General features: G+C 36.9%; 1 protein-coding gene and 1 long non-coding RNA gene across 8 annotated transcripts in view; one reads left to right on the top strand and one right to left on the bottom strand.

Annotated features, from left to right (window-relative positions):
- Positions 1 to 26,247, bottom strand: part of Kcnq5 (potassium voltage-gated channel subfamily Q member 5) — a 561,250-nt gene that overhangs the window by 230,304 nt on the left and 304,699 nt on the right. The gene's annotated exons all lie outside the window — the stretch shown is intronic.
- Positions 11,695 to 26,247, top strand: part of LOC116088236 — a 76,644-nt gene continuing 62,091 nt past the window's right edge. Inside the window, exons 1-3 of one of the 3 annotated variants that reach the window (XR_004117831.1) lie at positions 11,695 to 11,952; positions 24,554 to 24,660; positions 25,807 to 25,923. This is a non-coding gene — a long non-coding RNA (uncharacterized LOC116088236). Of the gene's footprint in view, positions 11,953 to 12,516; positions 12,605 to 13,797; positions 13,841 to 24,553; positions 24,661 to 25,806; positions 25,924 to 26,247 lie in introns of those variants that run through there. The other 2 variants (XR_004117832.1, XR_004117833.1) reach the window with 2 other exon arrangements.

The following is a 26,247-nucleotide window of genomic DNA, read 5'->3' on the forward strand; positions in this document are numbered from 1 at the left end:
AGATACACAGACAGTAGATAATATGCTAAAAATAAAAAACAGTTGAAGTCATTATTCACTAAAATCTTTTTGGAGCAATGAATGTATCTGTCCTAGAAATGGTTATGAAAGTGAGGGGTGGTATATAAAATCCTAAGAGCAGTGCCATTACATCTATAGCAGTTCATTTCCTTTGTACGAAGGGAGTCTAATGGAAAGCTTCATAACTGCAGGCATCCTATTCTGTCATAGCTGACAGGAGTAACATTAAAATTTTGCTCCATTTAATAAAATGTACAATAGGAGAAATGGCTTATCCTAGGCATATCTCTGGCCTTATGCATCTTTTTCTGAGTTCTGTAAGACAAAACCTAAAAATAATAAAGAAAGAAATCAGATCTCATTCACTCATTAATTAACTTCTCCAATTTCCTTCCAAAATAAGAAGCTCCCAAGGCATAATTGAGGTTTTCTATTGAAATCAGCTGTTGAAAGTCCCTGCTGTCACCTGTGCCAGCTAATGAGTTTAAGGGGAGATGCAAGGCTAACAACAGCGTAGGGAAGACTTTTCTGAAAATATTTGTCCATACTTAAGGGCTTCTGTTTTTCTAATGGAATTTTAGCTTAGTTATAAATATTTGAAAGTTGTCCAATATGTAGGAGAGAGAGAGGTACCTTTCAAAGTATGGCTCTTGGTTTCATGATTAATAGGCAAAATAAAGTTTCTGATTTTATGTTAATGTGGGCTATATGACTTCAGTTTATTAAGCATGTCTGGTGTAAGAAAGAAGGAAGTAAACAATGTGTTTATGAGGCAACAGGAGACTTCAGTAGGGCTTGGGGTGGGCAGTAACATCAGGAGAACATATGGAGCCTACTTCAGTTGGCTGAATGAAACAGTGATTCATTGCTAAACAGTGCTCTTACCTTCCTCTTGAGAATGTGGCCCCAGGCAGACTCCTAACCTCCTTAGGACTGGCACCTATTTTCTGGAGAACTAAGAGGCTAACCTGTAGAACATCCAACCCACTTCTAGAAAAATTTGAATATGTGCATATTATTCCATGTGGTGTTTTTTTTTTCCAGATAGACAAAATTATCCATCACTCTATTTTACTAAACAACAAGAACCTGACATTAACCTGTTAGATCTTGAGTGTTGTGATTCAGTTTTGCTGAGCATAGCTATGGCTATGAATCTTCTCTAAGCAATACTTAAACAGTGATTGCTAAACATACTAAATTAAACCTTACTAGCAGCCTGACTGTGGAAGTTGAAAAGCAAAGCATTCGACCCTCTGCAGAGTGTAGAGTCACTTTTCTCTTGTAAATGGGTGGAGGGGTAGGGCTGGTGGACATTCCCACAGTAAGATTATTTGCTGTTATATCCCCAACCAGCCACAAAGGTTCATGATGAACTATTGTGAGAATAGCTTCTATGAAATTATCAAGTGGAAGAATATTAAGTTGCTTATCATTATGGGCGGTAGTTACCTTTTACGTTTCTGTAAACAGTGAGTTAGCAAATATAGAATCGATGTTCCCAGGGAAAGCACAAAAACCCTGCAGGATTTGGTTAGTTTCATCAACTGATCCACGCACAGCTTTCTTTTATTTGTACTTCTGTGTAGTGAAATCTTGTTTAATGCACCTGCTGTTTCATTAACGCTGACATCATAGCCAAGAGCAAATACCAATAACTCATTCATGAAAGGACTTTGTCTCTACGCACATGCTTTCTTCGTGAAGATCATCACAAGTGGGGGCTTCGGAACTTTATACAGCACTTCAGCACTGCCGTCAGGGGGCCACTTTAAATGGTGAAATGATCAACAAAGGCTCCAGAGTGAGAAAAGCAAGCCAGAGAAGAGGTCTGGAAAGGGATGCACACTGAAGCATGGGAGCTGAAGCAAGGGAGCAGAGTCCCCTTGTTTGAACTCATTTGGGAACCGAGTTCTCTCTCTCTCTCTCTCTCTCTCTCTCTCTGCCTGTCTGTCTCTCTCTCTCTCTGCCATATCTCACAAATTAATTCTGTGATTTTTTTTTTTTTGTCTCACAAGTCAATTTTTCTAAGTTAACCCATTTGCACGGAACCCAGAAATAATGATGTGCTATTGTATTGTATTCATAGGATCAATATAAAACTCAACATAAATAAATGCTTATATATCAAATAGGCAAATATTGGAATTACTATTGCACATCTATGGAAACCAGGAGCTTAAAATTTCACTATAAACACAGAGTAATGAAAATCAATACTTATAATTTATATATAAACAACATTTTTTCCATGCCTTAGAGCACATTATTGTTAGATAAAGGTTTGCTTTAACATCAATAAATAAACAGAAGTGACAACCTGGGGAATTGTAAAAGCTGCAGGAACCTGAGAGTGATGAAGCTTGTTCCGAATAGTGACCGACATCAGTCTTTCAACCACATCCTTATTATACCACACAGATAATTGCAAAGTTCACAAGAGGAATAAAATGAGCAAATAATGATGCCATCATTCTTAATGTTTCATAGTTTACAGTTGAAAACCTTTCAGTATGTAATGGCAATCCTGGAGTTCATGACACTCCCAGGCTTGAGATATATTGTAGAAGTAGCCAGTGTAACAACACTGTGACAAATGATCGTTCACAAACAATGCAAAATTGTAGGATATCAAGTGAAGCATTGAAACTTATCATGGCAGACTTGACATGAGATAAACTATCCTTCCCATCTGACAAATGATCTCTCTGACAGCCACACCAGTCTACATGAAGCTTTCCAATTCACTCTTTAAAATGAATGTTTTCCATTAAGTAAGATCTATTTGGTAAGACACTATTTCTTCCAGATTTTAGACATTCTGTATTAGAAAGACAGGTTTTTTATGCACTTAACAAGAAAGGATATGAAATAAAATAATAACAAATTTAATTCCAATAAGTCTAAATTTTGTGGTGTGAAAATATAGAGATGAAATTAAACATTTTAAATCATATTTTCATACATGCTTTAAACAGAACTTTCACAAATCTAAGATTCCCTATCTAATGCCCAAATACTTCACTGGTCAATCAAAGAGCCATCTTCTTTTTCTATCTCCACTGAATAACTTCAGAAAGATTGGCAGTTGGAAGGAAAGGGCATCTCTAAATCATTTTCCTTCGATTTGAAGTAGGTTCAATGTTACATCCTTTCCACCAAGGGAAATTAATTCCAAAATTTTTGCAAATAATTTTAGTCAAACTCAATCGGCTCCAGAATATGTTTTTCTACACATTGTCAGTATCTGAATTAACCTTGATGCTTAGATGAGTCTCTTTTATTTATAATACTGTCTGCTCCCCACCCATTTTGGTGATAAAATACACCCACAAATGCAATATAAAGTAGAAAGGAATTATTCCGATTTGCTTCATGGCAAAGGCAAGGTGATAAGTCTTAAAGTCATATCACCCTCACAGTCTGGAAGTGATGCATATTGCCAGTCATTTCCTTTTCTTTTCTTTTTTATTTTTTCATTATACAATCTAGGATCCCACTCAGGGAATGACATCTCCCAAGGTGGGCAGATCTTCCCACTTCACTTAACATAGTCAATATAAACTCCCACAGTTATGAGAAGTCCTTCTTTCAGATGATTCCAGAATTTATCAATTTCACTTGAGATTAAGAGTCACAGTGTCTTAGCTACTTTTCTGTTGCTATGATAGAATAGCCTGACTCAAGTAACCTAAGTGAGGAAGGGCTTGGGTTACAGTTCCTTGGAGAAATAGTCCATTATGGCATCATGTTTTCTAGTGTAGTCTAAGGCTGCATTCTGGTATTTTACTTTACAGGTTGGAAAACTGCATCAGCTTCATAGGTTAACTGTTCATTCAATACAGTAATTCTTTTTTTTTAAATTTAATTTAATTTAATTTTTTTAGTTTTTTTTTTCAAGAAAGGGTTTCTCTGTGTAGCCCTGGCTGTCCTGAAACACACTCTGTAGACCAGGCTGGCCTCGAACTCGGAAATCTGCCTGCTGCTGCCTCCCAAGTCCTGGGATTAAAGTGCTGGGATTAAAGGAGTGTACCACTACTGCCCAGTTGGCTTTTTTTTCAATACTCTTCATTATAATGGTATTTTAAAAATAAGGCAATGCATATGATAGAACAGAAATGGAACATGGAGGGAAATACTTGATAGCTATGTATATATTTGAAGGTCAAGAAAAATGAGTGATAACAGAAATTATGTATAAGAAAAAAATATAGTAATATAGGCACAAATATAGCATTCAGTCTAACAATAACTGGGAGATTTTATTAATTAAGTTTCTTTTTGACATTTCCATAGAAGTATAAACTGTATTCTAATTATTCTTATTTTGCCTCATCAGCCCCCACCTCCCTGCAAATACCTCTCCTACATTCAGATGTTTGGTTTTGTTTGTAGACATAGTCTAATGAAGGCTTTCTACGTGAATTAACCACTGGAGCTTGGGTATTTATTTTTTCTTTCTTTCTTCCTTTCTTCCTCTTCCTTTCTTTCTTTCTTTCTTTCTTTCTTTCTTTCTTTCTTTCTTTCTTTCTCTCTTCCTTCCTTCCTCTTTTTTCTCTTATTCTTTTCTGATTTGAACTAAGGCTTATTCCATGAAGTGGAACCCATGCCTGACATTGTGTGACCAAGAAAAAGAGACAAGGTATCCTAGAGACCTAGGGTAAAATCAAATACTACTTGTCTAAAAGAAAAAAGGGCAACAATAAAAATAACTCCTAACACTCTTCTGCTGTACTCATAAATCGGTGCCTTATTCAGCCATCATCAGAGAGACTTCCTCTTGCAGCAGATAGAAACAAACACAGAGACTCACAGATAGTCATGATGGAGAGGGAGAGAGAGAGAGGGAGAGAGAGAGGGAGAGAGAGGGAGAGAGAGAGGGAGAGAGAGAGGGAGAGAGAGAAGGAGAAAGAGAGAGAGAGAGAGAGAGAGAGAGAGAGAGAGAGAGAGAGAGAGAGAGAGAGAGAGAGAGATAATAACTCTAAATGACACTTCTCCATCAAATCCCTCCCCTCAAAGCTCAAAGAACCTTGTGGCAAAGGAGGTGGAAAAAGTGTAGATGCCAAAGGAGATGTAGAACACCAGGAGAACCAGGTCCTCTAAGTCTACTGAGCAAAGATTATAGGAACTCAGAGAGACTAAAGCAGTAAGTATAGGGTGCACGTGTCTGCCCCAGGTCCTCTGCGTATGTTCTACAGCTTTCAGTTTGGTGTTTTTATGAGACTCCTGAATGCGTGAATGAGTAGGTCTGTGATTTATGTGCCTTCTCTTGACACTCTCTTCCTTCCCTTGGATTGCCTTATCCAACTTTGATGTAATGATTTTGTTTTACCTCATTTTATTTTCTTTTGTTGTTATCTGTTAGAAAATTTCCCTTTTAGAGAGACAGAAAGGGAGCAAATTTGGATAGAAGGTGAGGTGGGGAGGAATTAGATGGCGTAGAGAGAGGAGAAACAGTGTATAAGAAGAGAATCTAAGCCGGGCAGTGGTGGTGCACGCCTTTAATCCCAGCACTTGGGAGGCAGAGGAAGGTGGATTTCTGAGTTTGAAACCAGCCTGGTGTACAGAATGAATTTCAGGACAGCCTGAGCTATACAGAGAAACCCTGTCTTGAAAAAAAAAAACAAAAAGAAGAGAGTCTATTTTTAGTAAAAGGGAAGAAAGACACACACACACACACACAGAGAGAGAGAGAGAGAGAGAGAGAGAGAGAGAGAGAGAGAGAGAGAGAGAGAGAGAGAGAGAGAGAGAGAGAGAGAGAGACAGAGACAGAGACAGAGAGAGACAGAGAGAGACAGAGAGAGAGAGAGAAATGGCATCATAAATAACATAAAGCCCTTTAAACTACTGCTAGATCTTGATCTTTGTGCTACTGATAATGGAGTTGAATGTCTGTGTGGTCACTGGGACTCACTCACCCATACTCAGTCTCATGTTTCTCATTACCTAGCAGACACAGATGTGGAGCCCATGCCAACAAAAGCAACATGTGGTCAACTTTTACAGTAGTTAGCCCAAGCAGTCTCAGATGGATCTTGGTAGTCAGAGTGGTGGGCGTGAAACACTCTTCCCCATACAGATCCCGGCTGACATGTTTCCAAAGATCCTTCGCGCACAAAATCATTCCATATATTTGTTTTAGAGTGTTAGATGAAAATTCCCCATACAGATCCCCGCTGACGCTGACATGTTTCCAAAGATCCTTAGCAGCACAAAATCACTCCATATATTTGTTTTAGAGTGTGAGATGAAAAGAGTTCTTGCTTCAGGTTTAGTTAAAAATTAAACACGCTCAGGATACTTTCAGTACTTCTGTGCTCTGGGATGTCATTTCTGTAATTAGATTTGAATTGTACTATGAATCCCTAGATCCTCAAGCTTATCAATAAACTTTTATTCACCAAAACAACTTTAGTTTGAGTTTGCCCTGAAGCAACTTTAAAAAAAATTACAGGATCCATCATTTTGTATCATGAACTCTAAAATGAAAAGCTATGATTTATTCATATTTTCATTTACAGGGAAGAAGTTGTGTTTTCTTGAACATGTCTGGATCTCAGGGATCCCGGCACATTGTATAACTAAAAGAATATTGTTCATGACTTATTAGATTCAGGCATGCTCTATCAAGCCATGAGTCCAAAACAATTCTCATGGAATCCATAATTGATAGAGTATGTTCTAGACAGGAGGATGTACGTTGAATGTCTCTCTAGAAAGTTCATATATTATAAACAAACATTTCCTAACAGTCTGGGAAACCAAGACTTCACACAGATTCCGCCTTCCTTCAAGAATTCCCAGGAGCTCTCGCTTCAATAGCTGAAGTGAATCTCCCTTTTCTTGCCCAAATATGAAGGTGTTACTTTGATGCATCTAAACAAAGCAGTGAGTAGGAAACATCAAGAAGGAGGGGAGGGGCAGGACAGCCACGGGCAAGTTCCCCAGGCAGAACATCTCCTATTCTTAGTTCTCATTTGCAGAATTATTATTGTCCAGGTCCAGCCTGAGTGCTAAGTGTATTTTATTCTGCCAATGGGTACATGTTCTGCCTCATAGCAAGAACAGAGATTGGTAAATTCATTTTCTCTTGTGAAGAAATATGTGACTTAAACTTTACATTTTTCAAAAAGATGAGTGAAGAATACTGGCTGGTGGGTGCCACATTTGGGTCATGTTAAAATATAACTCAAAATTATATAGGAGAAACGGACTGGATAAATATTTTCTAAAACCTCTTCTTTACTTAGCTGTAAATGAGTAGCTCATATGAGGGATTCCATGAAGAGTTTCTTTTGTTTTTGTTAATAATCTGGGTCCTAGATAAGGTATGGGAGTGCAAACACTTCTGTGCAATGTAGCAGCAATAGATGGTTTCCACATGTTTTCCTGTTTTCAGATAATGGATTGAGAAAGTAAGAGAGCTTGTTCTTGTGGTGCCAATTAGGGCAATTCTCGCATTAATGACACTGGAATTGTTACCTGATTCTTGATCTGAGTGAAGGCCTGTGTAACATCAGTCAAACACATACTTATTGAGCTACTCATGTATATGGGCACATATGGAATTCGTATTTTGTTGTACTTTAATATACCTCCTTAAAACAGTCTCAATTCCTGGCCATATTGTTCAATTATATTGGCAGTTTGGGGCTTTAATTGATTACAGTCAAAAAACTTAAAATGGGAACCTAGATCGTGAACATATTTTTCATAAAGGACATTGTTGTTATTGTTGTTGTTTTTGTTTATAGATACAATACGAGAAAGTATAGAATGGTGTTCTGGAGCCAGACTGGCAATATTAAACCTCACATAAAACTTGTTAATGGATATTTATATATCATACGCAATAATTAATTTATATGTCTACTAACTCAACGTTATAAATCAGGTATTTAGGTTAATGGATGCCCTTGGTACCGTTATTCTACCAAGTCAAACCCTCATCTGGCCAACTTGTACATTTGGGACATGGGGAGGCTACAGAGTTGGCTATTTCTAGCAACTGTTTTCTATTACATCCAGCTGTTCTCTTGTAATTGGTCATTTGAAACTATGTGAAGGAAATCTAGCCGTGTACCAGTATTCGGCTGTCAGGATCGCATTGGCTAAGATTCGGATGCTTGTTAACTTTTCACAAAATCAAGACATAAAAACCAAAACTACAACAAAAGCTGAGCATCTATCATGTGCCAGGGTCCTCTCTGTACTCAGATCCAAGGAATTTTGCATTCATGAGACAGAACTCATCCTAAGAAGTCTGATATTGTAAGGTAGCATGTCTTAAGAAAAGACTCAGTAATTTCATTTTTTTCATAATTTATATGACAGCATATTTAAGAGTGATAGCTGGAAAATAAACATGAAAAGGAAGGTGAAATCAAGAGTAAAAATCTTTTCCTGGGAAGTTCCTTACATAATCATCCTTTGCCTCAAATATTCTAGGACTAAAGCCAGTCCGTGAATAAGAAACACTTAAAGAATGACCTTTAAGGCTGAGGAGATGACTCAGTATTTAAGAATAAATGCTAGTCTTGGAGATGACCTGAGTTTCGTTCACAGCACCTAAAATGAATAGCTCACAACTGCCTACAATTCCAGCTTCAAGGGATCTAACACCTCTGGTCCCCAGAGGCACCTGCACATACATGCATATACCCATAGACATGCATGGACCCATACATATCATTAAAATATAAATACAAAATTAAAAATTTAAAAACAAATGACCTTTAGCCTCTAGAGCTGTGGGTAAAATGGACAAGACCTTTAAGAATATCTTTATTAACATTCCAATGGACATATCAGTTTGGAATAGAAGGGCAGGAAAAGCCTCCAGACTAGCTGTTCTTCGCTGGGGCTTGTATATATTTAGCATCATTTGTGGAGCAAAAGATGCTAATTAATGCTCAACCTTGAGCTTTAGCCAGGGGAAAGAAAGCTGCTCTCACTTTTAGGAGGATCTAGCTATGGATAATTTGGAAGAGCTTCAGATGTGTGTTCAGGAAAGATGACCCTTAGGTGGTATATCACCCCTCACATATCCAGACCTTAGAAAAATGGAGATCCACAAGGCTAATTGGCACTCTCTTGCATATCAGAACTGAGCATTTAGTGAGATTCTGGTTCAAAAATGCACTGGACACTAATACCCAATTTTCTGAACATCTACTCATATGCTGACTTTTGAGGAACCCCTGTGAAGTCTATTGTATATTGAGAATGTCTGACATAATCAGCTGCCCTCTAACATCTCTGACAAAGTTCATCTTGGGAAGAAGGGGCCATATGACAGTCTCAGGAGTGCTGTCTGAAATCCTCTTCCTTACCTTCAACCATGGAACCTTGTGATATGTTGAAAACACTGGTTTTTGTACAAAAGACACCAAGCTGAGGAACGAGGCAACTGGACAAAAGAGATTAAGAAACCATGACTGAAAGTTTGACCTCAAATCTTGAATATAAAGGCTTTAGTTTTCGTTTTTATGCTTTTAAAGTTATACCTACTACTTCTTGGCAAGGGGTTGGACATTCAGTCTAGAATATTGAGCATGCTCATTAAGCACACCACCACTGTGTTACTTCCTATCACTAAACTTCCAAGCTTTGAAAGATTGTTTACATATAAAGGAAAATTAGGTGTTGAAGGTAATATAGTATGAAGTTGCAGAAGAATTTTGGTTCTGGTTTGACCATTTTCTAATAACTGATACATTGGATGGCTTTGAGAAAACTTTATTTCAATATGTAAGATGAAGATGTTATTCACCAGGCTCTTGCCAGCACTATAAGAAACAATAGATATAATAATAAAGGATTTAGCTAATGTAAAGGAATGGACGCATTCAGCCTGAAGCATGTGCTGACAATTCATTAGTTTCTACCTTCCTTTTAGTTGAAAGCAACAGAAGAGTTTTTGTTCAACAGTGACACAGGATTACAGGCTAAAGAATTTATGTCTTAAAAAAATTGGGCTTGCTCAATTTTAAGAATTATTTTTTGTATAGTACATTTGGAAAGTCATAACCTCAGAAGACGTAATTCTATGCTATTGTGGTGCATCACAATGTTTCCAAAGTACAAAGTTCAGCTTAATTCAGCTTCAAGATCGTTAGTCTATAAAGCAGAATTCAAGTTCAGGGTCAGAAGGCTTTCCAGACCACCCGACACTTCTTAAGTAATGCAACTAATTTAAGGTGGGTTAAATCTACCAAAGCTCATATCCTACATTTTAATATTAGAGCTGTAAAGTTAGTCTCCACATTTAGTTAAAATAGATTAGCATGAACATGCACTTGACAGTACTCAAGGCAATTAAAAAGAATTTAAAAGGCAAAGGAACAAAATTAATAGAGATGAAGTACAACAATGTAATCAAGTTGTTCAATTTTTTAATATAATCAAAGGTCTGCATTTGACTTTTTTTGTATTAGCCTTAAGAGAAATAAACTGAGCAATTCAAAAGAAAGCTTTTGGATGATTTATTCATGTTTTGTCATGTTTATGTTATCCAATTTAAATTCAAATTTCATTGATTTGACTGCACAATGATAAGAAGGGACTAGCAAGTTCACTTTAGAAAGGACAGCTGTGAGTGACTGTGCTAACTGCTAAATTAAAGGGATGAAAAATCGTGGGACATTGTCTTTGAAAATAATCTAAACTAATGCTTAATCTGCCTTAGTACTTTACTCTCTGCCAAATTTCCATGATGCTACCGTCTTAACTGCCTTTGAAGAACTGTGCCAGGAGACATCTCCTATCTAGAGGAGAAAAACAAAGGCAGACCTTTTCCATGAGCTAAGAACAAATTTGAAGTTAACAGAATCCTGATAAAAGAGCTAGCAGCAGCTAACAAGCCAGGTGAATGGCACAGTGAGCTGGCACCTAGGCAGAGAGAGGTCTTTGCTCTCCAGATTCTGTCTCACTCAGTATTGGGGCTTGTCCTTTTTTCTCAAGATTCACATGCTCATTTTAAACAGATGTCAGACACAATTTTATCACACTGATAGAATGAGCCATTTAAATCCATTTACTGAGTCCAGTTTGTTTGGGGGAGTGCTGTATACTCAGAAGAGGACAATCTGTGGCTCAGTCTCTTTCTGAACTTAAATTCCTCCCATCCTTAAGGATAGGTTGATGTTTTTACAATCCATGAGAGAGATTATCAGGAGGGATTTTTCAATACATTCATGTGTTTACACACTCGCACAAGTCTTGAAATATCTAAGAGTAAAAATATACAGTGAATCAATACCTTAGACACAAATGTAACTGCATTAATAAGCCTTTCTTAATTGGGTACATGTGAATGCTCTCAGCTTTCTCAAAGTGTTGTTCTGCAACATTATTTTCTTACATTAATTTGCATTTATGACCATCTCAATAAGCCTCTGGCTCTTTCTCTTCTTTCTTCCTCCACTCTAGTCTTCACCCTACTATGTCTCAACTTCTTCTCTAACCAAACTGAAGTCATACAGGTTTGGATGTGATATATTCATGTTCACATACTCCTGAGACAGTAGCATTGGGGGTGTAGGTAGAGCTATACCTTGGCTTGTGTGGGTGAATCTTATAGTATGATACCTAAGAAGCTGGATGAAATACCCGAAGAAGAATTCCCACATGTCTAATTTCACTTCGTTGTCTTGTGATGTATAACAGAAAACCCACTGAAAGGTTGCTAAGGAGACGGAACTGTGCTGACAAAAGGCTTTCCTTGAATCAGTTTTGCTACTCTTCTTTGATGGTGGATGGTGATAATCATAAATCACCCCAAGCAGCTTGGACACACAGAAAGATGGAAGAAAGAGTCTTAATTTTGTTTGGGATGGACAAAACATGTTCAAACTTTAAAAGTCATCATGTTAAAAGATATATGTGCTGAAGTCTCATTCCACCCAAACAGTCTACACTACTCCTGAAAAGGTGAGGGTCTCCTTGATATTTATTAACCAGATTCCAACAGTGAACATGTCTTAGATACAAGAGAGAAAAGCATGGAGAAACTTCAGCAGTTGATTGGAGTTGGAGAATCGTGTCCTAAGAGAGGACTTCTCAGTCTCTAGAGTTACAGGAAGAGAGGTAGTTTAGTTTTAACAGATTTAAGCGTATTTGCATTTCAGTTGTATGGAAACACTTCTAATTTGTTCATGTCATTTACTACAATGTGAGAAAAGTGGCAACTAAAATGTGAACGAGTTCAATCAAAATGATTTTGGATACCTATTGTTAATAACACCTCTCCCCCTGAAAACGTAGAATAAATATCTAACTCTTCTTTTGGGGGCTGGAATGGTCTTATGATTCAGTTTGCCAAGTCAAATTGTTATTCATAAGGAGAAAATCCTGGTTTAGTGCTATTTGGCTGTAAGCCAGGGTTGAAGTCCACTTGGGAAAATATCATTTTTTATACTAATATATGCATTTTTTGTTGGCTTAAGGATGTGTCAGGAGAAATTGTCATTAATTATGCCTCATCTCTAGAGTATGTGATCTACTAGACCATGGACCATCCGTTCTTCAGTCACTTGTGTATCTGAGAACCTGAGTACTGAGGAGAGAGGTGCAGAATAAAATGGTAGGCTACCGAGAAATTCCAGGAGTTTTTACTGCATTCTATAACACACTAGTGGGTCTTTATAGCATACATTTCAGCAAGAAAACAGATTCTTGTTTTCTAGAATTTAAAATCTAGATATGGCATACAGATTTATGACTTTTGGCTTAAAACAACAAAACTGAACTATTTAAAAAGAGCAAGCCTTTCCTCCTCAGAATACTTTTGGTAATGTGCTAAAAGAGGGAATGGATAGGAGAAAAACCATCAAGAACTTGGCTAATCAGAGAAGATAGAGGAAGAAGCTGACATTATACCTTAAATATAGGTTATATATTACACTATTTATGTGTGTGTGTGTGTGTGTGTGTGTGTGTGTGTGTGTATGTATCTTAGATTATAGCTGAGAAGGAAGTAGCTTTAATTAAAGGGACAGATTTCAGTGTCATGACTTGACATTAACTCTCCCATTTCCTAAACTGAGTTAAGGAGGAAATAATTTACAGAATAGATGTAGGTTTATAATACAACATTGATTTAGTGGATATATTTTCTGATCTTCTCCGACTTCTGAAAGTGACCACACTAACCTTAAACTATCTAACGTAGAAAACATGCTTTCCGAGAGTTTCAAATCTGCCTCTTCTTTATTGCTGTGGTCTAACAGGTGGCATTATGAATTATGTATAGAAAGGCAGTAAATAACACAAGATCGTGAACTGTGTCTGGCATGTCTAATACAATTTATTTTCAGCAGTGTAATAAGTGAGGCATACCCAAAAGGAAAAGAGAAACACATGTTCAATAGAAGGAAGAGTTGTTGACCCAAGAGCAGCAGGGGCATGCTGGGTGTCTGTAATTACTTTGTGTGTATGAACAGAAGTAAGTCATTGAGCTTTTAACTTGACTTATTTGTCTGGCACATCAATTTATTAATTTATTGATGTCTTTTATTAATCCAAAGACATCTTACTAATTTCACTGGATCTTTCTGTTCATATTTCAGCCCACACTTCAGCTTACAAACTTTGCATGACCAATTCCCTCATGTGCAGAAATCACCTTTAAATAATAATTTCCTCGTGACAGGCACAAGTTTGGTCCTTTCATATATAACTAGAATCTGGAAAGCTAAATGACTCATTTTATTTGTTGCAAATGCTAACTGTGTTTCCACACAGCTCCTTCTCTCTGTACTTAACAAACTTGGAAAGAAGTTGAAATTCGAGAACAACAATCATTATTACCGTTTGCCAGGTGAATGTCAACATTGAAATTTTCTAAGAATTAGACTTTGCTCTTTATTTTAGGTACATAATATTGATTTCTAATATACACTTTTTAATCGAAATTTTCTATGTAAAGTGGCTGTGGATTAGAATCAAGTATAAAAAAACACAGTATTTACTAAACAAAAACAGAATGGGAAAAGACATTCCAAACTAACAGGCTACATATGTTAGGTGAGGGTTTATTAGTTGATTAATATGCTAAAATCAAAGGCCTGTGTTCAGGGAAAAGTTGATCTGGAAAGAAACTTACAAATTCTGATGATTGTGGTAATATTTACCATGTTCAGGCACTGACACTGTATGTAAAAACACTTAAGTTTTTAATGTTTTCTTTTGGGGGGTTATCAGAAACAAGGCTAAAAGCTCTTAGGTAACTAGTGAAAATTCTTAGATATCAGCAGTAATGATACAGAAAGCTAGAGGAGGTAGTTCTAATGTCTTAGGATCAGATAAGTAATCTGAACCTTAACAGAAACTTGATTTCACGGAGAGAGTTCAGAATGGTTAATCCAACGGCATCACAATAGGCAAAAAAGTTACTATTTGAGATTTCCTTTTTTTTTTTTTTTTTTAGATATTTTCTTTATTTACATGTAAATTTCTCCATTCCCAGTTTCCCCTCCAAAAAACAAAGAAACAAACAAAAACAACCAAAACAAACCCCTGTTGCCTCCCACTTCCCCATGCCTGCCACCCCGCCCTCACCCACTTTCTGGCCCTGGCATTCCCCTACACTGGGACACAGAACTTTCACAGGGCCGAGCTCCTCTCCTCCTATTGATGATTGAATTTGCAATCCTCTACTATACACATGCTGCCTGAACAATCAGACCCCTCCATGTGCAGTCTTTGGTTGGAGGTTGAGACCCTGGGAACTGTGGTAACAGCCTTCTGCCAAGTTCTGAAGGCTTACCTTTAGAGGTCAAGATTGTCTAAAATAGGTCAGCTGTGGTCTACTACCCAGTCTTTGGTATTCACATCTACAGCACTGTGGCTTCACTATTTATATGGCAGCTGCCACCACTGTCCCAGGACAGGGTGTCTTAGTCATCCTCATCACCAGGTGAACAACAGGAAGCAAGGAAAATCAACAGCTGGCTCAGGCTACTCCAGGCAAGGAGACAGCTGAAGGACTCAACTGAAGACTGGTTCCTGTGACTCATGAGTGGAGACCATGCAGTTGGATTCTCACAATCTGTCGAGTGGCCTTTCACAAACATCAGTGAAGACTTCTCGCCTGAGTTTTAGAAGTTTAAACGTTCTACTCATTTAAGCACTAGCCATACCAATTCCTTTCAGTGACTGACTGCAAACCGTACCCCAGCACTGAGCAAGCAATTTAGTTTAGACCACTGATAACAGACTATCTCAATCCATCAATGGATTAAAATTTTCCATAGGAAATGATACTGAATTAAAAAAAAAAAATCGAAGTTCTAGTTGACCTTGAGAGTTCTGGCCTTAATTTTTTCTTAGCTATTTGTGACTTTTAGTGGTGTGGCTTAACAGGATCTTTGCTGAAAAGGTATTCAAGACATATTTTTGCAATATTCATAACTAATTATGCTCCTGAAAGAACAAATGCAAATTTCTTGCATCTGCCTTGGGATTTTGAAAAGTGTAGAGAGTTTTTAATAAAAAAAAAACAAAACCAAAAACCAAAAACCAAAACATTGCTCGAGAGTTTTCAATAAAAAAAAGTATTGAAAGGGCGTGTCAGATTAAAAAACGAACCTCTGATCTTTCTTCATGATTACATATTGTAGCCAAGTGGTAACCAATAAAAATATAAATTTAATTTTTATCAGAGAAATTGGAAAGACAGAAGTAGGAGAGAAGCATATTCCTATTGCTACTGATGAAAGATGATGGAAAGAATAATTACTTCCTTTTTGCAGAAATGTTTATATTTCATGACATAAAAATGTCAAAATTGAACAGGAGAACATACTAATTTGTGACATATGTGAAAATGAAGGCAATAAAAGTACTTTTGAGGCACTATCAATACTTTTAATGGGTTTCAAAAAGTTTATAATATTAAACACTATAGTATATACATATGAAACATAAATTCAGAAAACTATAACACTGATTGATAAAGATATTTCATACCATACTTCATAGAAATGGAAGAGACAAGAAAGCACATAGATGTGCACAGTTGTCCTTGCCCATCACTGTACCTGGGAGCCTGGGTTCAACATGGTAGACATATATATATATACATATATATATATATATATATACACACACACACACATATATATATATATACACACATATATATATGTCCTGTTCACTTTACACAGCAGTTGGAAATTCTATTGTCATATGTAATTCTAACTCACAATCTAGACCATGAATACAAAGGTGTGTAGTGACTCCAAGACAGGAAGTGACATTTTCTTCATTCATATTTCCTATGTGATGGCCTAGGAGGAGACATGTCCAGTGACATAGAGAAGTAATGTTAACTTTAAGCCAGAGTTTACCTTCCATCCTTGAATGCCATATGAAAGGGTCACAAATCTTGCATCTAAGTTTCTTTCAATTGTAATGGGTTAAAAATAAACATTTCCTTCTGCCTCTTCCCGCCCCCCCATGAATATTAGTAAACATGAACATTGCCAATCAAAAAATGACTGATTGAGTTTTGAGTTAATAACAGTACTCATCAAAAGACAGCAAGAAAGGAGCTTTTAAAAGTAAATTGTAGCTGGGCAGTGGTGGTGCACACCTTTAATCCTAGCACTGGGGAGGCAGAGGCAGGCGGATTTCTGAGTTCGAGGCCAGCCTGGTCTACAGAGTGAGTTTCAGGACAGCCAGGGATACAGGGGAAATAGACGTTTTGTGATCATATGTGTGCATTTGTTTATTATTTGAGACAGTATGTGTGTGTGTGTGTGTGTGTTGGTTATTTGAGATCATATGTGTTCATTTGTTGTTGGTTGAGATCATATGTGTGCAACAGATCTCTTACTCCTATAGAATTTCCAGTAGAGAATGTTGCTAACACTATTAATCATATATTAAAAAAATTATTTCCACAATCAAGCTCTTCCAGACTTTCCTCCGTTTATTTAAAGTAAAACAAACGATTTTATTATTTCTATCACCAGCTACTCTGCTTCTAGGATCAATCATTTAAATACTGAAAGTCAGAAACACAGATATGAAAATATGCAGCATTCACTGGACTCAAGCACAGGCAGACAGTAGAAAATCAGGTTCTACTTGTTTCCTATATTTCTTTTTTAATATACACCTTGAGGGAAAAATTTTTATCATCAGTTCTTTAAAAGAAAAAGCAGAAGAACTATTCATTCCTTAGGATGAAGAAGCCAAACTCCAATGACATCACTTATGTGGTAATCAGTAAAAATACTCAGTGCTCACTTTTCTGGGGAGTCAGCCAACAAGCTCGGAACAAGTTGTTCCCATGACGCTTAGCTGGAAAGTAGGGAATGACAGATGATTTGAGTCTGAAAGCCAGTGGGGCCCCAAAAAGCTGACCTTCTGTGAAGCCAGTATGTTTGTTATTGTTGTTGTTGCAGTTTAAATGTCAGGACAACAAGGAACTCTTCTTGTTTGTTTGTTTGTTTGTTTTGGCTTGTGTTTCTGTGACATGGTCTCACTCTATTGTCCAGACAGGCCTTCAGCTAATGGTAGGCCTCCTAAACCCCATGGGCCTTTATGCTTGGCAACATCAAGGAACTCTTAAGCAGTTTTGTAGCATATTTGAGATAGTGTTAAAGTGCAGTTCAGCAACTGTTTTAAAGTTAAGTATTAGACTATCATGAAATTTGACCCTAGGTTGATTGGGAAAGTTGATAACTGCCTTTCAAAACGGATGTGGCACTGTGATAATTAAATTCTTTTCGTGTTTTGGGAAAACCCCTACATAGTCATCCACTGGGAAATCCCCATTGGATGAGTGGACTTCTAAGACTTTCATGAAGTTATTTTTAATGGTGTTCATATTTTCACTCTAAGTTATATAAAATCCAAAGTTCTGGTTACAGAATTCTATTATATGGCAAAGTGAACTACAACCTTTGTTTATGTCATGTGTTCGCATAAATTTTTTATTAGATATTTTCTTTATTTACATTTTAAATGTTATCCCCTTTCCTGGTTTCCCCTAAGAAACCTCCCTCTCTCCTCTCCCCTCCTCTTGCTCACCCACTCCCACTTCTTGGCCCTGGCATTCCCCTACACTGGGGCATAGAGCCTTCACAGGACCAAGGGCCGATCCTCCCATTGATGACTGACAAGGCCATCCTCTGCTAAATATGCTGCTGGAGCCATGGGTCCCACCATGTGTATTCTTTTGTTGGTGGTTTAGTCCTTGGGACCTCTGGGGTATTGCTTAGTTCATATTGTTGTTTCTCCTATGGGGCTGCAAACCCCTTCAAGTCCTTGGCTCCTTTCTCTAGCTGCTCCATTGGAGACCCTGTGCTCCATTCAATGGTTGGCTTCGAGCCTCTATCTCTGTATTTGTCAGGCACTAGTAGAGCCTCTCAGGAGATAGCTATAACAGGCTTCTGTCAACAAGCACTTGTTGGCATCCGCTATAGTGTCTGGGTTTAGTGACTGTATATGGGATGGATCCCCAGGTGGGGCAGTGCATAATTTGAAAACAGTTGGTATATGCTCTTAGGCTTCAATCATTCCATTATATACTTGTCAGAATAACTATGGTTGTTGTTTATAATGCTGTATAGATTCTTGGGCTGAGGGATATAGGTGTAGGCTAGGAGGACTAATATAAATCACTTTTGTTGTTGCTGCTGTTTAAGCAGTACTGTCTCTAGATCTGGAATGGTTACTTACATATATTAAAATCATATACTAGAAGTGAGAAACTCCTAACATTCTCGTTGCTCTTTTAAATAATTCATCAATGACCTTTAGGTACTCCTAGTTGGGAAATTAGAGCATATTCGATGCGTCTCCACTAGTTAAAGTGACTTATTGAAAAATCATGGAATCATGCTTACATTTCAAATCTACCAATTAAAGATTTCCCTTCTAGTAAGCATAGGTTGTAGTAAATATTTTTTGCTGATGATACCCAAGCCTCCCCTCACAAGGATTGTCTGGTCAGAAGTTTATCATGTACAACAGTGTTCTTTTCATGAGTGACACTTTTGTTTCTCTTTTACGATTTATTTATGCATTATATTTAAGTACACTATAGCTGTCTTCTAACACCTCAGAAGGGGGCACCGGATCTCATTAGGGATGGTTGTGAGCCACCATGTGGTTGCTGGGATTTGAACTCAGGACCTTCAGAAGAAGAGTCAGTGTTCTTAACCGCTGAGCCATCTCTCCAGCTATGCGTGACACTTTTGAAAAACTACATGACAAATGAAACGTGTATTCATTTCGAAAGGAAAATTTGGAAAAATTTCTCCTACAGAAATTGTCATTTAAGTTTATCAATGAGAACACATAGTTGGTTCCGCCATCTCACTAACAGTTGTGATTTCTATATCAGGTCAATGGATACTATTATATTAGTCAGCCAGGAACATAAGTAAAGCAGTTCACTTTTAGATAGTGACAGAGCAAAGTTAAATAGGATCTGGGAAACTTGCCCTTTGAGAAGACTGTTGGGATCAAAGTTGGGCAGGTCACACAATCTGTCATGGAACTGTGTCCACGTCCTTTCACAGTTACATGAAGAGGTTGGGAGCATAGCATTCTTCGTTTTTATTTCTTAGTTAAAAGCATCATTGAAAGACTTAATATTTCTATGAATGACTTCAATACTTCTGTGAACATTCTATTTTATAGTCCATATATAATTAACAGTAAGATCAAACATGACCAATAAACAAGTCCTTTACATCTTTCTCAATGAGACGTAAGAGATGATATGTAAAGAAGAAATAATTGCATCAATATTCATAAGGGAAATTGGTCTGAAGTTTTCTTTCTTCGTTAGGTCTTTATGTGGTTTAGGTATAAGAGTAATTGTGGCTTCATAGAATGAATTGGGTAGAGTGCCTTCAGTTTCTATTTTGTTGAATAGTTTGAGGAGTATTGGTATTAGGTCTTATTTGAAGGTTTGATAAAACTCTGCACTAAACTCATTTGGTCCTGGGCTTTTTTTGGATGGGAGACTATTAATGACTGTTTCTATTTCATTAGCAGATATGGGACTGTTTAGATCATTGATCTGATCTTGATTTAACTTTGGTAGCTGGTATCTGTCTAGAAAATTGTCCATTTCATCCAGGTTTTCCAGTTTTGTTGAGTATAGGCTTTTGTAGTAGGATCTCATGATTTTCTGGATTTCCTCAGTGTCTGTTGTTAGGTCTCCCTTTTCATTTCTGATCTTGTTAATTAGGAAACTATCTCTGTGCCCTCTAGTTAGTCTGGCTAAGGGTTTATCTATTTTGTTGACTTTCTCAAAGAACCAGCTCCTGGTTTGGTTGATTCTTTGTATAGTTCTTTTTGTTTCTATTTGGTTGATTTCAGCCCTGAGTTTGATTATTTCCTGCCTTTGACTCCTCTTGGGTGAATTTGCTTCTTTTTGTTCTAGCGCCTTCAGTTGTGCTGTCAAATTGCTGGTGTATGCTCTCTCCAGTTTCTTTTTGGAGGCAATTAAATCTATGAGTTTTCCTCTTAGGACTGCTTTCATTGTGTCCCATAAGTTTGGGTATGTTGTGGCTTCATTTTCATTAAGCTCTAGAAAGTCTTTAATTTCTTTCTTTATTCCTTCCTTGACCAAGCTATCATTGAGTAGAGTGTTGTTAAGCTTCCATGTGTATGTGGGCATTCTATTGTTTATCGTGGTACATCTACACAATGAAGTACTACTCAGCTATTAAAAACAATGAATTCATGAAATTCTTAGGGAAATGGATGGATCTGGAGAATATCATCCTGAGTGAGGTAACCCAATCACAAAAGAACACACATGGTATGCACTCTCTGATAAATGGTTATTAACCCAGAAGTTTGAAATACAGGAAGAATAACCTACAAACCACAAGAAACTCAAGAAGTAGAAAGACCAAAAGGTGGACATTTCATTCCTTCTTAAAAGGGGGAACCAAATAACCACAGAAGGTGTTGCAGAGATTAACTATGGAGTAGAGACTGAAGGAAGGACAAGCCAGCCTAAATAAAGCTATCTCCTGAGAGGCTCCGACAGTACCTGACTAATACAGATGTAGAAGCTCACAGCCATCCATTGAACTGAGTACAGGGTCCACAATGAAGGAGTCAGAGAAAGGACCTATGGAGCTGAAGGGTTTGCAGCCCCTTAGGATGAACAACAATATGAACTAAGTAGTCCCCTCAGAGCTCCCAGGGTCTCAACCACCAACCAAGGACAGCACATGGTGGGTCTGATTTTTCTGGCAGCATGTGCATAGTAGAGGATTGCAAATTCGATCTTCAATAGGAGGAGAGGACCTTGGCCCTATGAAGGTTCTGTGCCCCAGTGTAAGGGAATGCCAGGGCCAATAAGTGGGAGAGGGTGGGGTGGCAGGCATGGGAAGGGGGGAGGCAACAGGGGTTTGTTCTTGTTGTTTTTGTTTGTTTGTTTGTTTGTTGGAGGAGAAACTGGGAAAGGAGAAATTTACGTGTAAATAAATAAAATATTAAAAAAAGGAATAATTGTACATCTGATTTCTTAGAAAAAATAGTTAAATTCACAGTTGTACAAATTTGCACATATATATGCACAGATTTGCAAGTTCTTTCTCTTTCCCTGCTCTTCTGAATATTAAATGCAAAGACTTTCCCACTTGCTTTGGAAAATATAGCACTTAAATAATAGTTAATGGCTCATGACTTATTAAATGAATAGCATGTCTTGCTTACAACAGTTATATTTTCCAGTCCAAATCGTGATGTGTTAGAAATTATATTGTGTAATAAATGTTATGTTTCTGATGATGATGATGAGTTTAAATTGTGTATAATGAAGTGAATGGGGAGAAGTACGGTTATCATCTATCCCAATTATTTTATTCTACTTACTAGTATCATTATGTACTTTGTTAGCAATGTAGCACTTTATCTGACAGATGTAACTGATATTTATGTGTTTCAAGAGGCTATTAATTCAGTGTATTTTATGTATTTCATGAATATATAAAGATGCTTCCCCAGCTAATATTAATATGATATGCATAGCAATAGGGCACATAAAAGACCATTAACAGTTCTTTCTTCTTGGGTAGAACAGCCTCATTACCATCTCTATATCCTTTGCTGGTGTAGAATACTGAGGTTTCATGATACGGTCATAGCCTTTGGCATTGCTAGAGCAGTTTTGATCTGTTCTCTCAGCGAACTTGGGCCAGTATCAGTGTTTTCCTGAATCTCTATTTTCATGTAGCTGAGTTGGGGTTGAGTAAACTTAAAGTTGATATGAGAATTATATGAGATTGGACATATTGCATTCTCATATTGACAGATTAAAATAGGATAAATTTTTGTGTGATCAGTGCATGTAAGTGCCTTTACTCCTTTTATCTCTTGAGGACACCTAGAACATCAGAATAAAGAAAGCTGGGTATTCTTTATTCTGTACCTAGGTCAATATAATCATTCAACAATCTAAAAATACATATAAATCACAATTCTCCTTATAAATATCTATAGAAATATCATTGGTCCATTAAAAAAATCAAAATAAACACAGGCTTACAGTTCTAAATTTTAAGGTACAAAATATTTTTGTAAACCCATTTCCCTTGAGATACTAACAGACGGTTGCTGAAGGAATCTTAAATACTGTTGTAATATCAAACTGGTTTTCTCTCTAATCAGAGGAAATAATATGATATGAGAAACGTTTGTGAAGAATTTTTCCACATGGTATCGGTAATAGCAGGACCTGGAAAACTGGTTTTGGAAAGGATGAATGTAAGGAAACAGGATGAAGAGTTAAATTATATTCTGAGAAGTGTGAACCCTCCATTTTTATTTTGTATCTTTCATGATTTTTTCTCAAAGCAGCCATGAGGAAAGTTGGTTTGTGAAACACTCTCTTGTGGACCCTTGGAGGACAACATACTGATACAACACATTCTTTCTTATGGGCTTTCCTCATCGATGCAGGTCTGAAAGGTCCTTGACTACCTTTGCTTTGCCTCTTATCTGCTGGGCTGAGGGGACTGTCACAACAGGTAGAAAGGTTCTTCCGAGACCTTCAGTTTTTTTTTTTTTGTATGTGAGAAATAGCCAGTAGCAGAGAAGACTGGCTCATGTAAAATATCTCTATGGTAATATCCCAAGTTTTACTCATGAAGTAGTTTCACTTTGTTGGTTTGTTTGTTTTCTTTTGTGTGTTTTTGTTTTTTTTGTTTTTTATGAGACAATTTCTCTGTGTAGCCCTGGAACTCACTCTGTAGACCAGGTTGGCCTCAAACTCAGAAATCTGCCTGCCTCTGCCTCCCAATTGCTGGGATTAAAGGTGTGTGCCACCACTGCCCAGCAGTAATTTGGTTTTTAAATATAATTATATTATTTAAGAAGTCATTTAACAATAATTATTAATAATAAATAACTTAATTATTAAGCCAACAAGAATTTATTACTATAAATAACCATTAATAAATAATTAAATAAATATTAACATAATAAATAACAAAACATAAATAATAAATAAATAATAAGATACATATTAATAACAATGATTAAATTATTACTAAATAATAATACAATAGTACTAATTTAATGAAAAGTAAAGCATTTATTTTATTAGTTCATTCATCTATCTACTCATTAATTAATTAACTAATTAATTAATGTATTAATGTATTAATGTGTGTCTGTGTGGACACTCATCCAGTGGTGTGAGTGTGAACTTAGAGGACAGTTAGTGAAAGTTTGTTCCTTCTTTCAGAATGTGGGTCTCAAGGATCAAGCTCAGGTCATAGGGCTCTGAAGCAAGCACCTTTACCTGCAGATCCATCTCACTGATCGAATGTTTTCACTTTCATTTTGATTCTATTTCCCCAGCCTTATGGTTAAAATATAAATGAAGTTAATCACCAAATGACTCACTATGCATTTGTGCAGCAATGGGAGAACCTTGCCTATCTTCTCTGTTTTGAAGGTCCTAAAGAAAGTCTGGGAATAATACTAGGCTTGTAGAAAGTTCTTGGAAAGAAAATTATATTGGAAAATTCCTCAATACAATAAAATAGAGTAAAATACTTACATGGTTTCATAAACCACAGAGTAGTAAATGTTTATTGAATATTTAACGGACCCACACAATGGTCTAACGAGTATGTCCAATGTTTTTACTTTGCAGTATGGCAATTTCAACTAGAAAGCTCATGCTTAACAACCACACAACTGAATTCTTTTTTAATTGCAAAAGTCTTATAATTTTTAATTAAGTTTTTGATTTTCTTTTTGGCCACATTCATATTCATTCTGGACACATCTGGCCTATAGGTCACAGGTTTGAGATAATTGAGAGTGATCTATATAGAAAATCCCAGTAAATGCCATTTTTATACTGATGTGCCTATTAGATAATAGAGTATAGAAGCTGAGGACATGGAGGATCTGATATTGAGACACTGCTAGAAAAGTTGTTTAAATTCTTGTTCCTGTCATTTCCTTATCTATAAAAGGGTAGATGACATTCACTACCTAAACAGTTGTGGAAATTAAACATGTGTGTGATTGTTCCTAGTGATTATCAATCTGTTGCAATCTGAAGTTACCCAGGAGCCTGGCCATGCCTGTGAGGAATAATCTTGTTCAGCTTAATGAAAGTGGGAATACCTACCTTAACAGTGGGTAAGTACCATTCCCTGTACTTGGGTCCTAGACTGAGAACAAGGGGAAAAAAAGTGAACTGAGCATAAGTGATCATCTTTCTCTGTTTCCTAACTGTGGAGACACGGTGTTTAGTAACCTAGAAACCCAGCTGCCAGAACCATGATGGAGTGTACCCTCAACTTGGAGCCATAAAACAAATCCTTTCTCCCTTAAGTTGTTCCTATCAGAGTATTTTATCACAGCAACAAGAAGAGTAAGCTGCAAAGTGGGGTCCTACAATAGTGCCAAGAATAATACCTATCAATTCTCTCTCTCTGTCTCTCTGTCTCTCTGTCTCTCTGTCTCTCTGTCTCTCTGTCTCCCTCTCCCTCTCCCTCTCCCTCTCCCTCTCCCTCTCCCTCTCTGTTTCTCTCCCTCTCTCTCCCCTAATCTCTCTAAAAGAAATGTTCTCAAGAGATTAGCTTTCACAGAACAGGCATAGACCACAGTCCAATGCATAGAAACTGTGAATGTTAGCAGTCATTATGTATGTATGGGTTTATGTGTGTGTGTGTGTGTGTGTGTGTGTGTGTATGTGTGATCTATGTATCTATCTATTATCTATCATCTATCTACCTATCTCTCTCCTCTTTTCCCCCTCCTTTCTCCTTTTTTCATGATCACTACCCTGACTATCATCTTCATTTCTACATTTGAGAAACTTGTTATGCAGAGAAATAACTTTTTTAAAGAGCACATGGCCACTTGTTATTAAAATTGAGGTTGGAGTCTAGGTTGTCTAAATTTGAAAATTGTATTCTTAACCTTTAGGGTATTTAACTCTGAAATATATGTGCTGGGCTGTATTTAATTTACTCTCACTAATAAAGTGTTCATACAATTTATTCAAGAATTTTCAAATGATAATTTGATACTTTCAGTAGAATATCATTTTGAAGGTTTCTGATGAATAAGTACAGGTGCTTCTGTGGTTTATTAATAAAAATATGCTATTATTAACCCAGTTGCCTGATTAATTTTATGAGCCAATGTGATAGAAAATGATTGCTATTTTCTGTAATTTAGTTTTCAAAAAGTGTTAGTAACTAAAAATAAACCTCATTTCAGTGAAAGCAAGTTTACAATTATCTGACACCAATTCATTCTTTATTCTCAACTCTCCAGCTGAGCTAATGGATCGTCATTGAGAGCTACAATCTAGAATGTATTCATTCAAATTCTACAGTAGGCCAGCAAGGTCAATACCACCCTGTATCATCCATGTGCTTTGAAAAGCAACAGGTCAGTGCTTTTGAAAGATTGTTGAAACACATGTTTAATTTTAAAAAGCACCATGGGAAAATAACAAACACTAACAGTGTAGACTGTATTTCAATATTAAGGTGAATATTATGTTGATTTTAATGTAAATTTTCCTCATTGATCATTGGTTTGAGTTTGTAAGAATTAAAATCTTTTTCTGATCTACACATCTGCCCTCTGAGCAGTTCTATCTACGTGACCTGGGCTGGCTTTGAAATCACTGAGCTGAGCCTGGCTCAAACTTGTGATCCTTCTGCCTCAACTTTTTAAAAGTTAAGGAATATATATATATATATATATATA

Source organism: Mastomys coucha, unplaced genomic scaffold (assembly GCF_008632895.1).
Source record: "Mastomys coucha isolate ucsf_1 unplaced genomic scaffold, UCSF_Mcou_1 pScaffold14, whole genome shotgun sequence".
Taxonomy (NCBI): domain Eukaryota; kingdom Metazoa; phylum Chordata; class Mammalia; order Rodentia; family Muridae; genus Mastomys; species Mastomys coucha.